This window comes from Saimiri boliviensis, chromosome 3 (genome assembly GCF_048565385.1).
Source record: "Saimiri boliviensis isolate mSaiBol1 chromosome 3, mSaiBol1.pri, whole genome shotgun sequence".
Taxonomy (NCBI): domain Eukaryota; kingdom Metazoa; phylum Chordata; class Mammalia; order Primates; family Cebidae; genus Saimiri; species Saimiri boliviensis.
Window position 1 is genome coordinate 166,779,081 of NC_133451.1, and position 6,178 is coordinate 166,785,258.

General features: G+C 39.2%; 1 pseudogene; it reads right to left on the reverse strand.

Moving 5' to 3' along the window:
* Positions 1–716: 716 nt before the first annotated feature.
* On the reverse strand, positions 717–795 carry LOC120367815 (U2 spliceosomal RNA; annotated as a pseudogene).
* Between the last annotated feature and the right edge of the window lie 5,383 nt (positions 796–6,178).

Genomic DNA, 6,178 nt, shown 5'->3' on the forward strand with positions numbered 1-6,178 from the left:
GCATCATATCAGGAGTTCTATGATGTCGATATGTCTTATTACTGTTAATGTCAATCTTGATTACTCAGTTATGGTGCTTTCTGCCAATTTTCTCTAGTATAAAGCTACTACTTTTCCCTTGCAGTGAATAGGTATTTTTGAAGGAGATACTTTGAGATTATATGCATATCCTCTGCACAAATTTTCATCCACTAAATTTAGCGTCTGTCACTGGATCTTGCCTGCAGTACTTTTCTCTGTGGTGTTCTAGGAGTGATTTTCTATTGCTTTCATTTCTTCCACATGGATTATTTAGAATTCTTTTATAAGAAAGACTTGTGCCTTCTCTTCCACTTATTTACTTATGTATTTATATGAGTCATGAATATTTATTTTATTCTCCAGGTGTTAATCCAAATCTATAATTATTTATTCGTTGTTCAAATTGTAAGTGCACTACTTAAAAGCATTGTAAACTGTGCTTTTAAAATTGAAGTTCTGCTTGTTCTCTATGATCTTTTCTGTCTGCTGGGCCCTCTTGGATGGCTTATTATTTTCCATTAAGGATCAATGGAATGCAAATCTGGCTGATGGAAAAACATAATAATTTTGTAGATAGTGATTATTTTGTATTAATAATTCTGAGCTTTTACTTAATCTAAATAATGTTACTTTATTTGTATTCATTTTTTGTTGCTATAGTTCCAGATTACTATTAATATTTAGAATGAAGAAATGTAGAGTTAGAGACTCTGTATAGAAAGGTAATATATATTAAAACTACACTTGATCTTAGCCAAAAGGCCGAGAAGCGATATTAAAACTAAAATAATTATACTTTAATGTAAGATTCTAACCAAACTGCTGAATTAGTAACTGACTCTCTCCCATCTCCAAAATCAGCACAGAAGGAACTATGAAGGAAAATACTATGAAACACAGAAGACTGTGAGACGCCCCTGGGGTGATCCCCTGAAAATTTGAATTAATTATGGGGGATGGGGGACAGTCATACAGGGCTGGTCACAACAAAAATCATGGGAATTGTTATAATTCTGTTCTTGCTTCTACCCTGTCTTTATCGTGGGACCAGCAATGCCTTCCTTTTCACCTGCACTGGATCATGTTCTGCCTGAGCAGTAAAATCAGGAAACAAAAACTCTGTGCTTGAGAGGAGCAAAAAACTACAACTGTAGGTTAATCAACTTGGTGTAGCCACTTCCTCCTCAAACCCCAAAACCAACAATATACAATCTAATGAGTTTCCTCTGCAAAGGATGGAGCCAGGACCTGAAGAACTGTTGTGGAGTGAGGAGTAACTGGCTGTTTTTTTTTTTTTCCCTGGTGGCTGAGGCTCTTCACCTGAGAGCTCATTCCCACCACCTCCTCCACAAATATGCACATTCTGAGTTGAATTTGACAGAGACTGAGGTTTGGTTTTCTTAGACACATTGTCTGACACAGTAGCCCATTTTGAAGTTTTCCAATTTAGAAAAAATGAATTTACAGCCCCAAGTAACAAAAGTTTTGACAAGTACAAATATTTCAAAAGAAATATAACACATTAGATCACAAATTCCATTAGAAACAGAAATAGTAAAACAGATGGACCAAGAATTTAAAATTAGGCTAAAAAAGAAATGAGAGACACATCACTAATATGAAAGAAGGACAAAGAAACATAGAAAATGATTAAACACAAATATTAGGTATAAAATCACAATATGTGAAGTAAAAGACATATTGAACATGCCATAGAACAAAATGGATATAGTTAAGGAACAAATTAGCCAATTGAAAGATCACATTTGGGGACTTTTCTTGAAGGAAGGGACGAAGAAAAGAAAAACTGTATATTATAAAAATTTAGCAGTACTCATAACTGGGGAGTAGAAATCCCAGAAAGAGGAAGAAATAAAAATGGGGAGGGGGTATTATTTCAAGAAATAATGGAGAAAATTTCCTGGAATTAAAAAAAAAATGTGGGCTGGGCGGGATAGCTCAAGCCTGTAATCCCAGCACTTTGGGAGGCCAAGGTGGGTGGATCACGAGGTCAAGAGATCGAGACCATCCTGGTCAACATGGTGAAACTCCGTCTCTACTAAAAATACAAAAAATTAGCTGGGCATGGTGGTGCGTGCCTGTAATCCCAGCTATTCAGGAGGCTGAGGCAGGAGAATTGCCTGAACCCGGGAGGCGGAGGTTGCGGTGAGCTGAGATCATGCCATTGCACTCCAGCCTGGGTAACAAGGGCAAAACCCTGTCTCAAAAAAAAAAAAAAAATGTGCAGACCCTCAGATTGAAGAGATCATTTAGGGACAAAGATGATAAAGGAAAAGCCATACTTAGACAAATTACAGTACAATTTAGGACCTCAAAGACAAAGAAAAAACCCTAAAAGTTGGTAGAAAAAAAGGCAGATTGCATTTTAAAAAAGAAAGAAGCAGCAAATTTCTATCAGAATTCCAAAAAAACCAAACAAACAAAAAAACAAAATACCAAAAAAAAAAAAACAAAAAAAAAACTGGAAGCAAGAAGACAATGGTGTTTTTTCAAAGAATTAAAGGAAAAGAAATCTGAACTTAGAATGATAAGTCCAGACAAACTGCCATCTAAAGATCAGAGCATAATAAGAAATATTCTCAGGCATACAAAGCATCAGCAGCTTTGCCACACTGAGACCTTCACTGAAAATAGTTTTTGATGAAGTACTCAAAAAAGATTATTCAAATCTGGGAGAATGAGAAGACAAAACAATACCTAATGTGATTTACCTGATAAAGCTTGTTATCTATAAAATAAGTATATAAGACCAAGAAAAATAAGAAATGTATTTGTAATAGCAGAATGAAAAGCCTAGAAAATATCAACATGATAAATATTCGGGTAGGAGGGGAAACAAAGAGATGTCCAATTGAACCATTGTTCTTTTCTTATTATGATTTCAGCGTAAGTGTCAGCATTTCTTTTTAAATGTAAGAAAGAATTCAAAACAAACAGAAAATGGCAGTCCATAGAAACATGTCCATCTCTATCTGATACAGGGACAGAGTAAGGTTCTGTCCCTCTCATTCTTTAAAGTTAGTCCTGTATCTTGCTAGGAAAATGAAATGAGCACAAAAGCCACATGTATCACTTCTAGACAAAACCTTTTCATTTTCACTGAAGCACTGTCATTTCCTTTTCCTTGCCTCAGAAATTGATAAAGCCCATGTTGAAGCTTGGTCAGCCTGGGAACCTGAGTGGCTGTGATGAGCAAAGCCCCACTGTCAAACCTTATTGGCAGCAAATAAACCCAACATGCAAATGAGGTCTTGAGAGTTGGTTGTTACTGCATTATAACTGAGCTCCTACTAACAGAGATGCCTGGGTCTGTTTCTGGGACTTTTTTTTTACCCATTTATTTCTGTTCTTAAGGGTTGATTGGAGAAAAAAAAATTGGGAAGTGTTATGAAGTCTTCTTCTTGTATGAATCAGGTACCTGAATCGATAATCAATTACCTAATTCAGAGACTGACAGTTGGCTTGTTGGACTATATCTAGCAATTCTTTAGATGCATTTTTTTGAAGTGAGTTATCCCTGAGCCAAGGGGTGCCAATGGATATCTTGCCCTTAATAACTAAAGAGCAAAGAAGTTGAAACAACTAGAAATACAACACTATGTGCTTTGTTTATGTGGTGCAACAGGTCTTTGAACAAGTTCCTCTTTGAACAAGTTCCTCTTTGAACAAGTGCCCTCTAGAGGGCATGCTAAGAGCTAAAGGAGAAAGTGAGCTATTGTTTCCAAACTGAGAAAGTGCAGGACAGGAAGCATTCTTAGGGTCTGCTTGCCAGATAAATGCTGAAAGAAATAGCCAGGAGATTCTGCTGCTTGTGAGATTATTTGCTGCTAAAACAATTGCTTTAAAGTATTACTGAAGATGTCCAGCTGGTGCCTACATCTCAAACTTTTAATGTTCATGTGAATAGCCTAGGAATCCAGTTAAAATTCAGACAAATTCAGTCCATTTGTGACCAGGGTGGAGCAAAACTGAACAGTTCTAACAAGCTTCCAAGTAATACCAAAGCTGCAGGTACCCCAACTGTGGTTTGTGTAGCAAGGAGCCAACATAGTTAATGTTAACCATGGCTGCATATTAGGATCAGCTGGAGAAGTTTGAAAATGCTGATACCTGGATGCCATCCCTACACGTTTTGATTTAATTGATCCAGGAGTGGCAGGGCCAGGGTCTGCAGGCAATACTAATATGTTGCCAAGGGTTAGAATGACTGAGCTAAAACCTGTGGCTCCTAATGAGCACAGCATCAAGGACACAGCTGGGCATTGGTCCCCACTGTTATCCAAAGGGGAAGGTAAAGATTCCTAGTACTTTAGAAACAAAAATAATAATTATAATTGGAGATTAACATTTCCTGAACACTTATTATATGCTAACAACCCTACAAATTACATTAATTCTCTAATTTAATTGTTACAAATGTTATAGGGTAGGTACCATTGCTAAGCCTATGCATAGCTGAGGAAATTGGGGTTCAGAAAAGCTATGTAACTTACCCAAGTTCATATAGCAACTAAATTAATAATGTGGAGGTAACGCCAGGCAATCTAATGCCAGAGCCCTTATACTTAGTCACTACACTGCTCAGTGTTTTGTGGTGAAGCAAATGGATAATCATTTTCTCTAGGAAACACCGTGGAAACAAGCCCATAAGCTCTGGGTGAGAACTTAGATAAAGACTCTACAGAGAAGCTCTAAATACCAACCAGGTCATTGTGGAAAAGTGAGAAATCTCACACACTGAGCATTTTCTTGAACGAAGTATCTATCCTTGTATGGAATATATGTATTTAGCCTCCCTCCAGATACATCCACCCCTGTCAATTCACCTATTTCCAGGTGATGTTTCCAGAGTATCTGCTCCCAGGTATTTGGGAAGAACATTTAGCCCTGCTATACACTTGAGTGAGAACAGGCTGCAGGGTGATTCTCTGAGCTCACCTTGCCCCTGCCAGTCTCAGGCATCTGTTCACTTTATAGCTTCTCTCAGTCTAGAGCTTCTCAATGCACTGTGTTGCTGCCGCAGGTGGCAGGTGGGCCCTGGTGGGGACAGTGTGAGACTGGAAGGGTGCACCACCCTTCCCTTAAGGCACAATGCCCACTGACTGTCCATTGATTTCCAAAGCCTCACTGCTCAACACAAGGCTGGTGCAGGAAACAGATCTTACCAGGTAACTATTGAAGAATAACTAGAAGAAATTACAACAGCAGGGGGAGTAACCTAACATTTGGTGATAAATAGGATCGTTTCTGAGAAGCCAAGGGAAAGGAAAAGGTAAGCGCTTCCACGATGTCTTCTCACAGGCACATCCATTTTTCAGTCTTAGGCTTCTGCTCCTTTGCCTCTCTTCAAAAAGATAATCTACCCTTTATTTTCACAGAATAAATCCTCTCGAACTGCAGGAAAACCCATAGAATTTCCCACCCTAGAATTCTTTTCCTAGCATGCACTCCCTCTCCTCTTACTGCTAACTAGAACAATGGGACTCAATGTCTTATGGCTGACCCCTTCTCAGAGGCGGTTCCTCTTTTGAAGACACGTGGGGCCGGTCGGGCTGACCTTTGGGGGTCAGATGCAGCCTCTGCCCTCTGCTGGTGGGACTCCAACATGTGTTGCTGCCTGCTTCCGTGCCCCTGCAGATTTGCTCTTGGTCTCCTGTGGCAGGTAACATTTCTGCAACCATGTCCACTTCTCCTTTCCCTTCCTCCTTTCTCAGGCGCTGGGAGACACCCCAACCTCTCAAGGACAAACAATGCCTTGGAGAGACAGTGTAAACAATAGTGAGACAAAAGAAAGCACCTTCCTGGTGGGTTCTTCTATCTGCTAATTACCTACAGGGAGTCATACATACAGATTTCACCGACCAAATAATGAGACTCTTGTTGACAAAATGATGCACGGTAGTTTCAGGTCTTTTTTCCCCACCCCTTCCAGCTTCTCAGCAAATAAGCAATGCCTATAACAGAACTTAACCAAGAGCCTCCTTTTCTGAGACAGTGTGCTGCCCTTCGTTAGAAGATAAAGCAATGCTGTAATATATGATAACATTGCTTTTTCTGCTAGTACCCTGGCTTTGAGGATGCAGCTCGGAGAAGGAAGGCACTTTCAAACCGTCTCCGTAAAAGCTCTTTTGGAATG